Here is a 19,538-nt window from a genome sequence, read left to right as displayed (position 1 = left end):
TCCAATGTGTGGGTGCGCAGGGAATTAAACTCAGGTTGTCAGGCTTAGTGACAGTCCTTTTCCCAAGGACCTGAGATTGGTTCCAAGACCTCAATTTAGTGACCCACAATTGCCTGTCCCACTGTGCAGCCCCGGGCTACTGAGTGTGACCTGCTGCCTTTGCCTCAGCACCTCTTGAGCCTACAGTATTTCTAGTTCCTCAAGCCAAACCCCATGTGTGAGCTCACATCCTCACACTTCCAGTCTAGTCCATAGTTCTGGAAGCATAACTGTCAGTTTCCTGGTTTCCCTCTTTTTCACAGGTCCGATCTGCTTTTGAGGCAGTTGTGTGAAAAACAAAAGGCTTGGGAAGGTGCGATGGAGCAGTATAGAGCAGAGACTGGGTGCTTTGGTTAAGGTTTCAAAAGCATTGCTTGACAACACGACAAGAAGCATCTCCTCTGGTTGAGAGTCAGCTTCTGTGCTTGGAAAATCAAATCAAGCGCTAAAACAAACCCCAAACTCCAGGAGAAAACAATTTTCTATGGGAATTCAAGCAAACTTGAGAATATTACTTGAGCCAGGAGTGTGGTTCCAGTTACCTTAGATATCACCTGGAGAGAGTTGGTTAGTCGAACAAAAGGATGGACTGGGTAGCTAGGACTATCCTGTACCTCACTGGTATCACGAATGGCATAATTATGTCTAATGTATTTTTGGAGAGTATAAATTGTCTATTTTAACAGAAAGGTGATGTGTAGGAGGAGCTAAGGTAGGAGGAGTACTGAGAGGAAGGAAAAAAGTAAGAGGAGGAGAAGAAGAAAGAGAGGAGAGCTAGGTGAAGAAAGTAGAGAACGAGAGGGGAAGACAGGGAGTGCAGAGGTTCAGTATCTCCACCAGTCAAGATAGTTGTTATATCTAGGTTGGTCAGTGGGTTACACCTCTGATTGAACAATTCCAACTGATAATAGCCTATGATTATAACATTATTTTTAAAAATGGTAAATGCAAATAAGGGAAAAGGGGGCTTGGGATAGGGGTTTCCTAAGGGGGTGGGGGTGGGGAATGGGGAAGAGGGGATAAGGGGATGCCATCTGAATATGGGAAAGGGGTATATGTAATACAAATAATTAAAAAAAAAAAAGAATCACCTGGGAGACTAACAAAAATGTCCTCCCTTAGACCTTGGGTTTAACCAAGAAAAGCTTAAAGGTTCCTGTAGTTCACTGTAGGGCACAAACTCATTTACACGTAAGCAAGGCACCATTCCATAGTCATCAGCAGACACCGCATCCAGATCCAGGGATCCTTGACTTCTCTTAAAATCAGAAATGCTAGGATTGAACTTTCAGGGGAAAAGGGCTATTTTTATATAGTAGTAGTAGTAATTTTTATATACTGGCATACTAATAAAATATGATCGTTTTATGGAGGAAGGTCCCTACAAGATAAAAGTTCCCAAAGCCTATGACAACCTTACATGCTGAAAAGACAAGCACAGGATGCACCTCCGAACACCACTGGGTGTAATTATTATTCTGTTCATATTAGATGTCACAATGAATGGGTGAGGGGTGTTGGCATCTCACCTTGGCAACCACGCAGCCTAAATTCCCTCATTGTCCATAGTCATTGATGATGGCTTAATGGTGGTTTCTACTCTGCTTCGTGACTGTAATTTGTGTGGGCTAAGTGATGACAAAAATACCTGACAACAGGAAATTAGGAAGAAGGGTTTATTTTGACTCCGTTTAGGAAAGACGATCCATGATGGCAGTGGAGGCGGGGTAGGAGCATGAGCTGCCCTTTGTGATCTCAGTGTGTTAGTGGTTTCTGCTGCGGTGATAAAACACCACAACCCAAAGCAACTTGGGGACTAAATGGTTTATTTCACCTTATAGCTTCTAAGTCCTTCATAAAGTGAAGTCAGAGCAGGAGTTCAAGATAGGAACCTGGATGCAGGAACGAAAGCAAAGACCAGGGAGAAACGCTGCCCACAGGCTTGCTCAGCAGTTTTCTTAAAGGACTGCTTGTCCGAGTGGCACCTCCCACAGTGGGTGAGGCCAGGACCCTCCCACATCAATCACCAGTCTAGAAAAGGCCCACAGATTAGCCTACAGCCAATCTGAGGGCCCCTCTTTTTAGATGACTCTAGCTCCTGTCAAGTGTACAAAACAAAACATAAAACCACACCAGCAGAGTCCAGGAAGCAAAAAGGAACAGGAAGTGAAGCCTAATTATAAACCTCAAGATCCTGTGGGCGGAGACACGACTCATTGGCTAAGAGCACTGTCGCTCTTGAGGAGGGCTTGCATTTGAACCCAAGCACTCACAAACACCGGTAACTCCAGCTCCCAGGGTGTCTGATGCTTTGGCCTCTGTGGTCATCTACACACACATACATCTACACACATGCTCACATATCCACACAGAGACCCACATGCATTTACACAACTAAATATAAGTCATCAGGCATGGTGGTGCACACCTTTCATACACGCACTTCAGAGACAGAGACAGACAGATTTCTGTGGAGTCGAGGCCAGCTTGGGCCACATAGCAGCACCCTGCCTCATAAAAAAAGAAAGTAATTTTAAAGATCTAAAAACAAAACAAATGACCTATGTTTGGTGGCTCACTTCTTCCAGCAAAGCTCCGCCTCCTAAACGGATTACAACCTTCTCAAATAAAGCGTCAACCGGGAACTACGTGTTCAAACACCCACGAGGTTTTGAGTATCCACTCTCCCACTCAGACGCACCTGCTGCCTTTCAGACATGTGACTGGGTCTGCTGAGCCCAGACTTTGAGATTCATATGAGAGCTGATGCTGGCTTCCAAAACATGGGAGAGTTGACCCAAGCAAGAGGCCTGGGTCCGCTGCTTTCCTCTAGTGTGGCCTCCTAGCTCCAGCACCATGGCCTCGAACACCCCCCCAGCTCTGCCCCAACGCCTGGCTCTTCTGGCAGATGGAAGCTCATTGCAGCTGTGATGTAAATCTCTGAAAGAATGATGATTTACTTTGGCTGATGGTTTCAAAGGTTTCAGCCAGTGATGTGCTGGCTCTGCTGCTGAGACAGGGTATCGTGTGGACGTATAGTGGAGCAGAGATGTTCACCTCATGGTGACCAGAAGGCAGAGAGAAATGGGGGTAAGGGATGAGATGAAACCATCCCCAGCAAGTAACCTATTTATTCCAACAAGACCCCCGCTCCTGCAAGTTTCTTCAACCTCCTAAGAATAGCATCAAGTTATGATTCCATCCGTGGATCAAGCCACTGATGAGGCCACAGCCTTTGGATTCATTCATTAAAAACAACAGTGCGGTTCTGTATTAGAGATACAGGTATTCAGCTGGGGACCAACCCCTTTGAGAGGACACTGCATATCCAAACCAGAACAGGCTGAGTTCACAACACAGCCACTGTCACCGTTGCTTCTAAAAACACACCCGTGTCCTGACTCATTTTCACCACGTTGGCCCAAGATCTGAACTTGCACGGTAGAAAGGAATGTGAGTCTCAGTTTTTGAGTCCTTGACTTTCACAGATGGGATCCTGGAGGGTGTGAAAGTTTGGTGTACCAGTGTGCAGAGGACAGATCTCGGCTCAGTTCTGATGCTACAGGGCAGATCTCCATGGAAGCAGTCACTATCACCATTGGTCACAACCCTGAAGCACACAGAGAGTGACTGACATGAATGAGTCTCCATCCTGAGACTCCCGAGGCTTTGGATGGAGAAGGCAGGTGTTATGTGGAATGAGAAGGATAGAATTGCTGGGGCGGTAGTGGCCCACGCCTTTAATCCCAGCACTTGGGAGGCAGAGGCAGGCAGATTTCTGAGTTTGAGGCCAGCCTGGTCTATAGAGTGAGTTCCAGGATAGCCAGGACTACACAGAAGAAACCCTGTCTCGAAGAAAAAAAAGAGAGAGAGAGAGAGAAGGATGGAGTCCTGGGATTCCTCAGTGAAGCTCTGACTGCAGACCAGGCTCTCAACCTCTGGCTCCCCAGTTACTTACCAGGTTACCAGGGATGTGATCTTGGATAAGTTTATGCTCTTCTGAGCCTCGACTCCCTCACCGGTGAGGTGGAGATTAGAACATCTCTGTTGTGGGCTGAGGCATAATGTTTGCTGGGTGTGTGCATCCTGACTTCTGTCCTTATTGTAAAACAAACAAAACAAAACAAAACAAAGAAAACAAAATGGAATGGAATGGAACAGAACATCTGCTTCCTGGAGTTGTTCTGAGGTTGGATACTGGATGTTAAGTTCCTCAAATTGTCCAAGAAACCAGAGTTTCCTGCTGTGGTCGTTACCCTCTGTAGCCATCACTGCAGCTCCATACTCCAGAGCAGATGGAGTAACAGCCCTTATACTTAGGGTCTTCGAAAAAAGCCCTTGGACCTGGCTGTGGATGGACTTGGGGTAGGGGGGCAGAGTGCTGTCCTAGCACACTCCAGGTCCTTGGTTCTATCCCCAGCACCCATAAAACCAGGTGTGGTCACACATGTGCATAATCCCAGGTGCAGACATGCACACCTAAAATCCCAGCACTTGGAAGGCAGAGGCAGAAGGTTCAAAATTAAAGGTCATCCTTGGTTATAAAGCAACTTAGAGGACAGCCTGGGCTACATGAAACCCTGAACCAGCTCTGAACAGCAAATTAAACTTCAAATTAAATTTCAAGCCTAGTCACTAAATGGTCCAGCTTGCTCCTTTTTTTAGAAAAATGTGTTCTAGAAGTTCTTTGCTAAAGGGCTGTGGCAGATATAGCTGAAGAAGGCCACCGGATATACATCAAAATATGTCTGTGTAGTTGGAACGGGGGGTCTCATCCACATAGAGACTTTGAGTATCATTTTCACTACCAAATAATTCAACCCAAGGAGTAATTAATGTGGCCCAGGGAATACAAAAAACTGTTAAATGTGCTAGCTTTTTGTTTTAATCTTGAAATTCAAGCTGTCCTAGCTTTGGCCAAGGTACAATGAAAAGGGAATTTGTGTTCCCTTGTGTGTTTTGACATAGCCAGGACACTGTGGGATAACATTTAACAATTGTTAAATTGGTTAGCATTAGTGGTTGGGGTTGTCTTAGTCAGGTTTTCCATTGCTGTGAACAGACACCATGATCAAGGCAACTTATAAAGGGCAACATTTAATTTGGGGCTGGCTTATAGGTTCTGAGTTCCAGTCCATTATCATCATGGCAGGAAACATGGCAGCATCTGGCAGGCACGGTGCAGAAGGAGCTGAGAGTTCTGCATCTTGATTCAAAGGCAGTGAAGAGAAGACTACTTTCTTCCAGGAGGCTAGGAGGAGGGTCTCAAAGCCATCCCACCCCCTGCAATGACATGCTTCCTCCAACAAGGACACACCTCCTAATAGTGCCACTTCCTGGGCCAAACCACCACAGGGGTGTGACTTCCCTCAGCTGCCTGAACACTGACATCCTGCTTTTATTCTTGGGCCTCCAAGGCAGGAAGCCTAGCTTCTAGAAGTGCAGGTCCTGTTTGTATTCAACCAGCAAAATGTTCAACCATGCTGAATCCCTTGATGTCCTCAATCCATTTTCTTGGTTTTTCTCATACTGTGAAAGCGGTCTGTACAGGAAATCTGTGTCCCCTGGAGCTGCACCTGCAGAGACCACAGAGGCAATCTTTACAGCCTCATTTGATTATTTCTCTACTGAGAAATGTCATTCCTCTTAGTGTGATCCTAATTTTGTGACAAGGATGCCCTACAGTTAGAGCACATAACAACATAAGCAATGGCGTCCCCCTCTTCCTGCCTTTCACAGAATGTGCCTATCTCTGGGTACCCTCACCTTTCTCCTTCTACAAGACATATAAACACACCCACTTTTCCATGGCTTCCTGAACGTATTACTATCCCTTAGATCCTGCCTCTTCCCCTGTGTCCTGTGAGCTGCCCCATATGTGTTTTGTTCATTCATGACAAGTACTGAATACCTGCTGTGTTCAGGTGGCTAAACACCCAAGGATGCATCGATCTATGTGCACCAAATGCATGCAGTTCCCATGGAGACCAGAAGAGGGCATCTGAAACTTGAGCTATAGATGGTTGTGAGTTGCCATGTGGATGCTTGGAAACTGAACCTGGTCCTCTCTACAGGAGCAGCAAGTGCCCAAGTCCTCTTACTTGCTGAGCCATCTCTCCAGCCCTCACACTACTTAGAGGAGAGAATACTTTAAAATGATAGTTTAAAACTGACTGGTTTTGGGTAGGGTAGTGGTAGCACACGCCTTTAATCCCAGCACTTGGGAGGTGGAGCTCGATGAGTTCGAGGCCAGCCTCGTCTACTGAGTGAGTTCCAGGACAGGCAAGGCTACCCAGAGAAACTCTTAGGGGGGGTGGGGCGGAAGACTGGTTTGGTTATATTTTTGTTATGTTTTGTTTTGTGACGGTCTTGCTCTGTTGCTCAGACAGGCTTTAACATCTGTGCTCAAATGATCCTCCTGTCTCAGCTTCCTGAGGAGCAGAGATGATAGGCATGCACTGTGTACACCCCTGTGTGGTATTTAGTGTCTATGTTTGTGTGTGAATATTCCTCCCTTTTGTTTCTCTAGCTGTGGTAAAACACCATGACCAAACTGCAACTTGGGGAAGAAAGGGTCTATTTCCCTTCCACTTCCACATCACAGTTCATCATCAAAGGAAGTCAGGGAGGACCTCAAGGCAGGACTCTGGACGTAAGAACTGATGCAGAGGCCATGGAAGAGTGCAGCTTACTGGGTTGCTCACCTGTGCTTTCTCAGCTTACTTTCTTACATCATCTAGGACCACTTTCCCAGGGGTAGCACCACAGTGGGATGGGCCCACATCTATCATCAGTCAAGAAAATGCACCATGGGCTTGCCCATACCAATCTGGTGTGGGCATTTTCTCAGTTGAGGTTTCCTCCTCCAAAATGAGTCTAGCCAGTGTGCTGAGTTGACACGGAAACTAGTCAGCACACTCCCATGTGCTTGTGGAGGCCAGGGAAGGATGTTGGATTCTCTGTTTCATCACTCTGTCTTATTCCCTTGGAATAGGGTCTTCCACTGAACACGGGGCTAGGATGGCAGCTAGCAATCCTGACTCTGCCCTGCACAGGGCTGGGGTCACATGCATGTCCATTCCTGGCTTTATATGTGGGGAATTGAATTTAAGAAGTCATGTTTGTGCAGCAAGTGTTATTACCCATGAAGCCATCCCCCAGCTGCCAAGACTGAGAGGTGCATACGTGTAGACATGTGGCTGAGCTCCTGAGGCATGCCTTCCTGCCCTGGCTCTTAGCCAGGCCTATGGAGAGGACACTGGAGGACAGAAGAGCTCATGATGGCATGCCATAGAATTACCCAGAGGTTTGACCTCTGGCTGTTTGTGGGGGAGACAGTTTGAACAGCTGCACCGTGACAACTTGGGGCAAAGTAGAAGACAGTGCCGAAAGAAACTGTTGGCTGCAGTCTGCTGGGGGAGCCACAGGCACTGGGGTGCCAGGCAGGGAACAAGTCCATGTACAAACAGTTCCAGGCTCTGCTTCTGGAACATCTGCCCCAAGGAGCCCTCGACACAGGGTAGAGTGCAGAGTTGTGAGTGACTGTCCCTTGAGACAATAGCTCTATGTTGGGGAGTTCAGCTGTTCCCCTTTGCAAAAAGAATATGTCAACCGGACCCGTTGAGTGCTTACACCCTCTCACTGAGACCCTCACCTCAGTATCCAGCCACTTCCTACTACCTTCTGTATGTAACTTTGCCTCAATTGAACAAGGCCTTGGGGATCAGCTAGAGTTTAAAGAATGGGGGGAGACAAGAGAAAGGGGTCCTGTTTCTGTAGCTATGGGAAGTTTTCATCCCTGTTGGGTAAAGGCTTTCCAGAGGTGATATTGGGAGGCACCCCCACACCCCAGTAAATAGCCCTCAGCTGTGCTCTGTAAGGAAGCCCAATAAACTCAACTGGTCTTCCACAGCCAACTCTGGCAGGTTCGTGCCTTGCTTGGCTTATCATTGAAACCTTAGGGAAAGATAGACTTTGTTTTTGTCTCTCTTTGGGAAGGAATTTTGACAATAGTCGTGTAGCAGTGAGTGGGGAAAGTACCCTGGATCATCTTCCCTAGAGTCCTATGGAAATCTTGTAACCCCTAAGGATCTGGCTGCCAATTCCGGGGGTCCCTTAGCATGTTTCTCCGAACATCAAATGGGGCGCAGAGGCAGGGCTCCACTGCTTAGAGCCTCAAACTCCTGAGCACATCCTAAAGCTGACTTTTCCTTCATCCCTACTGACCTCTTCCGGTTCCAGATTCCTACTTCCTGGTGTCACTTACTAAGTATGCCGCCTCCTTACAAGTCCTGTCTCAAAGTTCCATTTCCAAGGCAACCCAGATAAAGGCAGCCTCTTGCTCATGGTTCCAGATACAGACTTCTCCCCGGGGGGGGGGGGGGTAGGGGGTAGGGGGGGCTTTCACGAGCCCCATCTTTCTCTCTAGTGCTCCTTCAGCACTTCAGTGGGATAAAGCGCCGCCCACAATGCTCTCTGCTAGCCTTGTTCACTAAGTCTCCGGAGTGAAGGCCAGGGATGGGCATCGCCCTGCAGCCTCCCTTCCCTGCCCCCCCCCCCCAGTGTTGTCTGAATATTTTGGCACTACACAATTCATGTTCACAAAATTTGGAGGAGGAAAGAGGTGATTTTTTGTACTTTTCTTTCTGAATTTTTTTTTCTTTAGGCAAATTGCTGTCACTGACAAAACAACTCCCTACCTACCACAATAAATAAATATAATAATAATAATAATAATAATAATAATAATAATAATAATAAATCCTCTCAGGTTCTATCACAGCAGTCAAGGGTGTGAGTCTCCCACTGAAGGAAAGATACCGGAAAAGGCATGGCTCAGAATCTCAGAGGCTGTGACTGTACAGGCTTGCTCTCCCTTCAGGCTTGAGTGTCTGTAGTGACAGCAGAGACAGGGACAGCGGCCTCTCTGATGAGCCCATCCAGATTCTGCTCCTCTCCTTGTCTCCCCATCCACTTCCCTTATTTTTGTTATCATCAGACTACCTGCCGGGAAATAAGGGGGTAAATGGAGTTTTTATGGTTAGCATGCTTGCTGAACATGTACTTTCTGCAGACCCTCTCAAGGGTCCAAGTGGAAATAGATGGGTGGCAGGTGGTTCAGTTTCCTCCTCCAGGGAAGTGCTTGCTCTGGCCCCCATCAGAGTACCCAGCCTCTCTCCTCTCCTCTCCTCTCCTCTCCTCTCCTCTCCTCTCCTCTCCTCTCCTCTCCTCCCCTCCCCTCCCCTCCCCTCCCCTCCCCCTCCTCTCTCTCTCTCTCTCTCTCTCTCTCTCTCTCTCTCTCTCTCTGTCTCTCTGTCTCTCTCTCTCTCTCTCTCTCTCTCTCTCTCTCTCTCTCTCTCTCTCTCTCTCTCCCTCTCCCTCTCCCTCTCCCTCTCCCTCTCCCTCTCCCTCTCCCTCTCGGGTGAGCCGCATATTTCTTGGCCCTGAGTGAGGACAGACACACGTCTTTCTCAGTAACTGGTCTGGCTCATACATTGTTTCCCTGCCACCATCCCAGCCACCAGTCCGCTGGTCACAGTTAGCCCATGTAAGTTCTACAAAACCTCAGCAACCCTCATAGAAACAACCTCTCCCACTGGGGAGATGGCTCAGTTGTTAAGAGCATTTGCTTCAAGCTGGGCATGGTGGCACACACCTTTAATCCCAGCACTTGGGTGGCTGAGGTAGGTAGATCTCTGAGTTGAAGGACAGCCTGGTCTACAGAGTGAGTTCCAGGACAGCCAGGACACAGAGATAGAGGACACAGGACACAGAGAAACCCTGTTTTTAAAAACCAAATAAAAACCGCCAATCAATCAATCAATCAACCAACCAACCAACCAGCCAATCAATCACTTGCTGAATAGAGGTTCAAATCCCAAGCACCCACATCAGATGCTCAACTTCCTTTAACTCCAGCTCCAAGGTGTCCAACATCTTCTGGTCTCTGTGAGTCTTGCACATGCATGGTGTACATATATATACTCAGGCACACATGTAGACATAATATAAATACATCTTTTAAAAACCTACCTCTCTCCCTGTGGCCGTATTTGTTTCTGGAAACACATCTGGTTACCAGTTTTAGACGTTCTCTGGGACTGTCCCTCCCCACACTGCTTCCTCCAGTAAAGCTCCTTCTGATTCGCACGGTTCTGCTAGTCCTGGTGTTCAGGGCCAGTTAAGTGCAGGTTCCATTGCAGGCATCTTGAGGTGTCTGAGGCATGGTTAACCTGTATCCGTGCCTGTGTTATATGACACCCTTTGCCATCATCCAGCACCAGTCTGCCTAATTCCAGATGCACCTGATGCCTCGCTCTGTCTAGCAGTCCGGTCAAGAACACTGTTCATACAGTTTTATCACCTACAAAGCCCAGACTTGAGAACTAAGCAATCAAGTTTCACAAAAACTTGCAATGTTTTATGTAGGCTTACTACTTTCTTTTTGCTGGAGGAGGGAACAAAGGCTGCATTCATAACTATACTTGGCTGACTCTGGGTGGGGCATGCCTAGTAGACCCACTGTTTCTTAGAAGCAAGTTCTCCAAAGGGCTCCAGGGAGGATAGATTCCTCCTTTGTCTTCTTCTTTTTAAAAAATCACTTGAAAATATTTATTTCATGTGTATAGGTGTTTTGTCTGCATGTATTATGTGTCACATATATGCAGTACCCAAGGAGGCCAGAAGAGGGCACTAGATCCTCCTGGGACTGACGTTACAGAGGTTTTGGGAATTGTGGGTGCTGGGAATTGAAGCCAGACCTGGTAGAACAGAGGGTGCTCATAACTGCTGAGCCATCTCTCCAACCCTGTAAATTAATACAAGCACGTTTAATCACTGTGCAAGCTTTCTTCCGTTGCTGTTACACAGTTTTCCTACAAAATGATCACTATTACTTTTTGAAGTCTTTTCACTTTACTGTTTTGAGTGACTGAAATTTTGAGTGTTGATTTTATTCAACATGTTTGTCAGTAAACATTTACTTATTAAAATTCTGTAAGACACATGACATTTCTGCAGTCCTTTCTTCAGGAATAATATCCCGTTGAGCAAGTGTCCTGCTCACTTAACAACGGAGGAAACTGAGGCTTGGAAATGACAATGTTTCCCTCTGGCCTTCACAGTTGGCGATGTAATGCCATCTTCCCTGGAAAACGAACTAGGGCCTGAGAGTTTGTCTCTAATGCCATTCTGCTACCGGGAACCGGGTGACCTCAGAGACAGGCCCAGCTTTAGCTTATTGGCGTCACCCCGTACCTTTCCACTCGTGTGATTTGCTTCCAGGTGACAGAACAAGGCTGCGTGGAAGGATGGGGAAAAGTGAGATCTGGGTTGGGGTGAGACTGCGGAATGGGGAAGGCTTCCCGGAGGAGGGGTTGTAAGGGGGCGCAGAGAGAGAAAAGAGGGTGACTGCGGGTGGGGAGGGAGAGCTGGTGAGGGCGCATGGAGGTCTCAGGGCGAGGATGGAGCCGGGTTTTCAGGGAGCGCCCGGGACTGCCTGCGAGGGGCCGCCGTCCTCGGTCCGCCGGGTCCCGGGTCGCTGGGAGGGTCCGGACGCGGACCCGCCTGCTCCTCCTCCCGGGAGGGCGGGCGGCTGCAGGGCGGGGCGGGGCTGGCGCGGCCTCCTGGCGACGCGGCGGCCGCTGCTCTCCGGCCGTGCTCTGCGGGCTGCTGCGGGAGCGGGACCCCGGAGGCACAGGCGGTAAGTGAGCTCCGAGCGGGAGCCGGGACGGTGTGCGCGGGACCCCGGAGCCCAGGCGCTGCCCCGGAGGGAACTCGAGCTCCTGCAGCTTTGCGCAGTGCTCAGCCTACGCGTCGGTGGTGGGATCCGGGCGCCGTGGCCGCAGTCCCGGGGCTGGAGGTGCGCTCCTGCCTCCAACACTGCGCCCAGTACCGCAGACGCGCAGGACAGTTGGTGGCGAAGCTGTACGGGGCTCTAGTGATAGTTGGGGGACGAGCCTCTCGGAGGACCGCACTCCCGTCCCTTCCCTGCAGTGTTTGATCTCTCCGTGCTCTTTACGAGGATTCCCTAGAACAGGCTGGTGGCCGCTCCGCTGTCCTGGCCCCGCGCACCACTGCACTGCCCAGGCAGGTCACCCCGAAAGCCCTTACCCCACGAGAGTACTTGTTTCGCCTTCTGAGGGACTTTTCCAAGTTGCATCACCGTTTGGCTTCAAGGTAGGTGCCTGGCTGTGGTGTTGGGCTTACAGAGAAAAAAATTTTTTTTAAAGTACTTTGTGTATTTGCTATGTGCGTGCCCTTTCACCCCAAGAACCCTTCCAACGCCGAGTACCCAGCTCAAAATACTGTGGGAGTTCTTTTAAAGAGGACCTGGCTTGCAAACTGGGCTACACACCTGGTGAGATTTAAAAACAAAACCAATGAAAAGATTCTCACCTTCCTCTCTCCCCCCTCCGCGCCCTGCTCCAGTGCCTACATCCCGATTCCAGGGGCGGGGGGGGGGGGGGGTCAGTGGTGGGAACATTTAAAAAGCGGCCCCGGTGGTTCTGGGTGCAGCCAAGTTTGGAAAAGCGGAGCGTTCAGGCTCCTGACCCACCTCTCCACGGGGGGCCGGGGGGGCTGTGGAAGCCGCGTGCCAACCTTAGACCGCAGGTGGTGCCATTTAAAAAAAAAAGTTCTCTTTGTTCTTAATTCTGTTTACAGTAAATATTTCCAGGGGCACTTTCTATTTAGAAGGTTAGTGTGCGGGTATTAAACTCTGAAGTCCTTGCCAGAGTCAAGGTTATAGCCCATGATCGTTCTATCAGTGAAAACCAAGGGATTTGGGAAAGTGTCTCAGATGAAAAGAACACTTAGGATTTGGTGAGTTTTTGTAGACCCCCTCCTTACACACGCGCGTGTACACACACACACACACACACACACACTTGCACTTACATAAATGTGGGGATTTTCCCGGGGGTGGAGAGACCCTGAAGGGTTTGCACCTGGTACTCGGGTCCATGTATATGCATTTGTGGGTTATTTTTGATGTGTGCTCCTGCCCTCAGGAGCAGCCATGTGTATGTCCCTTGATAGAATAACACCTGAGTTAGGGGATTAGCGTTTCCAGTACTATGGCAGAGCTCAGCTCAGTCACCTGTCAGGTGATCTAAAAATGATAAGACAATGGGAAGGCTGAGCATATGTTTGAATCCGGTGATTTCTGTCACATATGTTTTGTGGGACATTTTGTCACATGTGTTTTAGGACAACATGGTTGTCCCTGGGTTAACAGTCATCACTAGGCTGACGCTCTCTGGTATTCAAATATTCTCACAAGTGTCCTGGTGGGTCACAAACCAGACTTTGCCTTTCCTTAGACGGTGGCCCTGTGCGTTGTCTTTTTGTAGTGTCAGGATGATGTCCCTTTAAGGATGCCCTGGGGAAGATGTTTGTGTTTGTTTCTGACCTCTGACATGAGCTAGAAGGACATTGATTTTTTTAACAATAAAAAATGACAAGGTTTTGTCCCATTGACCTGTCCTGTTTCCTTTCTTCCCGATACTGTGCCCTCTCCTGTCACTGTTCAGCTGCTAGAATGTGACCACTGAGGAGTCACCAACATAGCAGTGGCCCTGCTTCAGGAGTGGATGTTATGTGGAGGGTGTGGTGTTACAGGATGGCCCCTGACCCCAAGTCTTCACCCTTTGCCAGAACCTCCAACTCCTGCATAGTGTGTATATATGTATGTATGTATGTGTATGTCTGTATGTGTATGTATATGTATGTGTGTATGTATGTATGTGTATGTCTGTATGTGTATGTATATGTATGTGTGTATGTATGTATATATATGTATGTGTATGTATGTGTATGTATATGTATGTGTGTGTATGTATGTATATATATGTATGTGTATGTATATGTGTATGTATGTGTGTGTATGATGTATGTGTAAATGCATACGAGGGTGCCAGACCATCAAAATGGCTGGTTGTGAACTTGTGACCCTCCTTCCTGGGGAGGAAGGCCCACTGAAGATGCTCTGGAAGAGCCCTGCCTGAAAGCAGCTGTTGGCCTGAGAGATGGGAGTGCAGCCTGGCCCCATCCCACGGGGAGCGCAGTGTGGGAGAGGCAGGTTTATTACAACACTTCCCACTCTGGGATGGCAGTTGTGATGTTCTGACCTGACCAGAAGAAAGGAGGCGAAGGTGAGTGGGGTGCCCTTCAACCAGGGGAAGGGGTTACAGCCTCCAGGAAGGCGGTCTGTGCTGACAGCTGTGATTGTCTGTTCGAACTGTCCACTTAGTAAAATGGTTTCGTGTGTGTGTGTGTGTGTGTGTGTGTGTGTGTGTGTGTGTGTGTGTGTATTAAGTTACTTTCTCATGCTGATGGACTGAGGAATGACAGAATTTAAAGTGTTTCTTAGTTCTTTCCTTCTGAAACTCATTTATCAAAAGATGCTGTTAACCTTTAAAAAAAAACCAGCTGAGTTCTCCCTCCCTTCCCTCTCTTCCCTCTCTTCCCTCTCTTCCCTCTCTTCCCTCTCTTCCCTCCCTCCCTCCCTCCCTCCCTCCCTCCCTCCCTCCCTCCCTCCTCCCTCCCTCCCTTCTTTCCTTCTGTCCTTTCTTTGGTCCTAGTGCTAAACGGCAGAGACATAGACAGAGGCTGGCACCCAAGGAAAAACATTTAAGTTCAAGGGAATTGAAAACTGAGTATTCTCAAGCACCCATTTCCTTCTGTCATTTGGCATTGCCGTTATGATGAAACAAGTTAGGGTGTGAGACTCTAGAAGGGGCAGGGGTGGAGAGAGGAGGGGTGCCCTGTGGGGGCGGCGCCAAGGCTGAGTGGTGAAGTGGGAAGCTTGCTGGAGTGTTCAGTCAAATGTCCCCACTGGGGCTTGTAAGATGGCTCAGCCGGAAAACATGCTTGCTGTTAACCTGAGTTTGATCCCTGGAACCTATGCAGTAGACGGAGAACCTCCATCCCTGCATGTTATCTTCTGACCTCCACATGCTCGCCCACACATTCAAAAAAAAAAAAAAAAAAAAAATGCCAACCTCCCCTACTTTGTCTCTCTATGTGCCTGCCTTCCTCTGTTCTCCAAGCCAATACCCACCCCCACTTTTGTGAGAGGTGGTAGGAGCACAGCCCAGGCTCGATGCCAGCTGAGATCCTCCTGCCTCAGCATCCCAAGTGCTGTGATTTACTGCCCAGCCACATGAGAGGTTGTTGTTAATGTTTCTCTGGTTACTCACTGAGCAACTATTTAAGAAGCTGCTGGCAGGGCTCTGTCCCACTTGCCAAGGTCTTGGTCAATAGGATACAGTCCTTGCCTTAAGGTGCCCCAGTCTGGGCAGTGGATCTGCAGACTGTGGGATATGGTGTACTGTGCACTGTAACCAGCTAGTAGTAGAGGGCACAGGCTAGCCTCACCTGCATTGATTTCCCTTGCAGTTCGTGGATATGGAAGGCATAAGAAGCACTTTCTGAGAATAAGTTACAGCTTATTTCATTGGGACTCTGCTCCAGACTTGAAATGAGTTTGGGGTGTGTGTGTGTGTGTGTGTGTGTGTGTGTGTGTGTGTTTTCCCTGACTGGAGGAGAGGGAAGGGCAGGCACACGTCACTCAGAAGGGAAGAAAGAGGATGCTGGGCCCTGGGGGATGTGCTTTCCTGGAATGTCTCTAGAGGTCTGGAAAGCTTGTGTGACTGGGGCAGGCCTACCTGGCATTTGGTGACTGGCAATGGAAGCCTAGTGGCTCTCTATCTGTGACATAGCCGGGCAGAGTCCAAGGTTCCAGATTCTCAGAGTGTAGTCTGACTCTGAGCTCAGCCATGCCATGGCTGGTTTTTAACACAGGGCTCCTGTGCAGACTGCAAAGCCAGCTTCGCTCACTCCAGGCTTCCAAGTAGTGCTTCATAGGGCTGATCACCTCCCTGTTACTATGCCAGGCCTGCCGGCACAGGTTTGTCATCCCAGCTATTCAGGAGGCTGAGTCAGAGTGTAGGTTCAAGGCCAGTTTGGGGCAACTTGAACCTTGTCTCCAAACTACAACTGAAAATACTGTTTGTTTTGTTTGTTTGTTTGTTTGTTTTGTTTTGTTTGTTTTTGTTGTTTTGTTTCTTTCTTTTCTGAGACAGGGCCTCATGTATCCCAAGCTATTCTCACACTCTCTAGGTTGCTTTGATGACCTTGAACTTCCAGCCCCAAGTCCCAAGACTATCGGCAGACACTGTACCCATTTTCTGCAGTGCTGATGATGAAGGAGGGCTTCATGTATGTCAGGCAAGCCGCACCAACTGAACCACATCCCCAGTGCAGTAGTTCCCATTTGTTTACTGATTATATCCTAGTGACAGGTTGCACACTCAGCACTTTTTCTCCCCTGTCCCAATCCCGATATCCCTAGAGACTCCAGGTCCTGGGGCCACTCCCAGCACATTCCCTGCTGCCAAGATGAGGTTCACAAATGCCAATCCAGCTCTTTGTATGGCTGCTCCCTGATGCAGAGCTGATTAAGACCCTGTGTTTTCAGGGGCTGGAGAGATGCCTTAGTGGTTAAGTGCTCTTAACCACTTTCTGTTGTTGATGAGGAGCTGGGTCAGATTCCTAGCACCCACAGATCAGCTCACAGCTGTCTGTAACTCCAGCTCCAGGGCATCTGACATGGTCATTTGCCCTCCATGGCACTGCACACATGGAGTGTACATACCTTCATGCAGATTAAATACACACACATATAAAAATAAATGCATCTTTTAAAAAGTACATTCTGGTTATAGCGCTCCCACCCCTCCCCACCCCCCCCACATACACAATGGCACAGTCTCCTTGAGTTTGGATGGATTTATTGTTTTCCCTCCCAGAAGATGTAAACATCTCAAGGACCATTGTATCCTTCTGGTCCAAGGGACTTTTCACAGACTCCCCCTCCTTCCTTCTTTTCTTCTTTTTTCTTAAAGAGGAGAAGGTAGATTTGGCTGTTGGGGAAGGCTTCGAATGAGAGCCCACTCTGGGTTAGAGAGAGACACGTTTCCTGTATTTCTTTAAGCTTCACAAACCCCTGAGATTTGGAAGTAATTGGTTATTGGGTAAGAGTGGAAAAAAATCCAAACCTCAGCGCTGGACTTTCTGAGGTTCAGTGAAGGCCTGCAGTCCAACTCTTGTTCATGTAATGCATGGAACCAAAACAGAACTGGGCTGCACCATAATTACTTTGAGCCCTTAAATTTGCAGGTAGTCAAGGCTCTGAGCCTGTCAGTACTGTCATTACTGATGAGCCGAGAACAGGTTCTTAAATGAGAGGCTGTCACTACCATGGCCATGTACACGGGACTCCCACCCAGCAAGACAGGATCAGGGGCATTATCAGGGACTCAGTGAGGAGTCAATGGGGAGTTAAGAGTTCACGATTACAACATGGGGCATCTCTCTATCCCAATCAAGTCTCAGAAGCCTGGGGGAACTGGCTTAGAGCAGCTATTACTGTTGAAGTGTGTGTGTTAGAGGAACTGGGCTGGAGAGATGGCTCAGTGGATAAAAGGACAAAAAAACCCTTGCAGAGGACCCAAGTTCAGCTCATAGCCATCCACACCTGCAATTCCAGGTGACCCAATGCCCTCTTCTAACACTCAAGGTTAACAGGAGCACACGTGGTACACAGACATACATGAGGTAAAGCACTCATACATGTAAAATAAAGTAAATGCATCAGGCGGGGGATAGTTTGCTTGAAGACCATAGGGTAGCATTGACCAAACTTAAGAATTCCCTTGTTTATGAATTTTTGGGTTAGGACTTAGATATTTTTGTCTAAGGTGGGTCCAGACCAGTTTAGTCCTAAGTGCTCTGCTCTCTTGGGCGTCTTGTAAGCTTTGGGAAGTGAGGAGGTGAGAGAGAGGTGAGGCTGGGCCAATAGACATAGCTTTTAGCTTATTACCTAGGACCTACCTTTTCAAGGCATGGACACGTCTCCCTGAAAGCATGAGTCTAGGTTTCTGGGTGTAGGGCAGTAGGTAACGTCACAAAGGGAGGCATAAGAGGGAAATAAGAGGGAGAGAATGAAAGAGAGAAAATGAGAATGGTCCAGGTTTCCCTCCTCCTTGGAGGTCTATCCAAGACTAGTTCCTCCTGTAACTGCACGAAGTGCTCCCGGCTGGCTTGCCCCTGGCCTGCCTTCTGTAGCACTTCTGTGGAACAGGCTCTATCTTAGGCCTGTTTTATAAGTGAGAGAAACAAGGCCATGGGAAATGGGACAGTTTGTCACATTTGGGCAGCTTCTTAGGAATGGAACCCAGGGTTTAAGGCCAGGTGTCTGATTGTCTTCCCTTATTCCTAACCCCTCTCTCTCTCTCTCTCTCTCTCTCTCTCTCTCTCTCTCTCTCTCACACACACACACACACACAGTTCTGCTTTCTGTTCTGGCTGGTTTTTCTTTCAGCTCACTCCTCTATTTCTTCAGCAGATGAGTGCTTATTTATGCCTTTATCTTTTTAACATGTGTTTTTTTAAAAGTATTTTCACTTATGTGTATGTATGTGTGTGTCTGCTTGTCAGTATTTGCACCTGTGGAGGCTGGAAGAGAGTCCTGGACCCCCTGGACCAAGTTACAATTGGTTGAGAGCCATCTGATGTGGATGCCGGGAACCAAACCCTGGTCCTCTGCAAGAGCAACAAGCAGTCTTAACCACTAAGCTGTCCTCTCTACAGCTCTATATACTTTATCTTAGCAGTTAGACTACTGCTCAGGCCTTTGTGTACCTGTCTGAACGTCCACAATCCTGTAAACAAGTGTGTAAGGAACACAGGCAGGGATGCGGTTTAGTGGTACTGGCGTTTGCCAAGTACGTCTGAAGCCTTGGGTCCCATGCCCCGCACTGTATCAACTAGGTGGGTTTGTTGTATTTACACATAATCCTAGCACTGGAGAGGTAGAGGCAGAGGATCAGAAATTGAAGGTCATCTTCAGCACAGAATGGGCCCAAGGCCAGCCTGTCTTTAAAATGAAGTAAGTCTGTGCAGATTTTTTAAAGCACTCTTAACGGAGAGTGGTTAAATCTTAGGTGTGGGCCCTCATTTTACTTTGGGGTGAGAGTTTGCTGTTTTCCAGTTCTAGTGTTGAAAGCCTTCTTTATCAGTGTGGTTCTAGCAGAGTCCACTTTTTCTGGAATTTGTCTTCTCATCTATAATGTAGGGGCTCAGACCCTATTTCTCATTGCTAAATAGAAGTGGATAGTCACAGTGGATGGTCACAGTGGATGGTCACAGTGGATGGTGCAGAGTTATTGATACCTATGTGGTAGAGGTCAGGATGCTGCCATGCATCCTTCAGTTCTGAGGACAATCCAGGGCTGCAGAAAACTGTAATCAAAGGGGGTTTCTAGTAAAAGATAAAGACCCTGCTAAAGCAGGTTACAAAGAGTGGAATTTCACTTTTTGTCGATGCTTCTGGTTGGCCTGCAGGTGGCCCAGAGTGGGAATAGCCACTTTTCTCTCTACTTAAGGCCTCTTTAACTTCATTTGTAATTGCTTGGGCTATTTACATAGAAATAACC

The 19,538-nt window shown here is 48.2% G+C and overlaps 1 protein-coding gene across 2 annotated transcripts in view; it reads left to right on the top strand.

Moving 5' to 3' along the window:
* The first annotated feature begins 11,612 nt into the window (after positions 1-11,612).
* Cgnl1 (cingulin like 1) overlaps positions 11,613-19,538 on the top strand; it is a 148,846-nt gene continuing 140,920 nt past the window's right edge. The window contains exon 1 of one of the 2 annotated variants that reach the window (XM_076926240.1): positions 11,613-11,740. The gene's annotated coding sequence lies outside the window, so the exon portion shown is untranslated. The other variant, XM_076926241.1, reaches the window with a different exon arrangement.

This window comes from Arvicanthis niloticus, chromosome 27 (assembly GCF_011762505.2).
Source record: "Arvicanthis niloticus isolate mArvNil1 chromosome 27, mArvNil1.pat.X, whole genome shotgun sequence".
In the NCBI taxonomy this organism is placed as follows: Eukaryota; Metazoa; Chordata; class Mammalia; order Rodentia; family Muridae; genus Arvicanthis; species Arvicanthis niloticus.
Note: the sequence above shows the minus strand (reverse complement) of the source record. Positions and strands in the feature narration are given on the sequence as shown.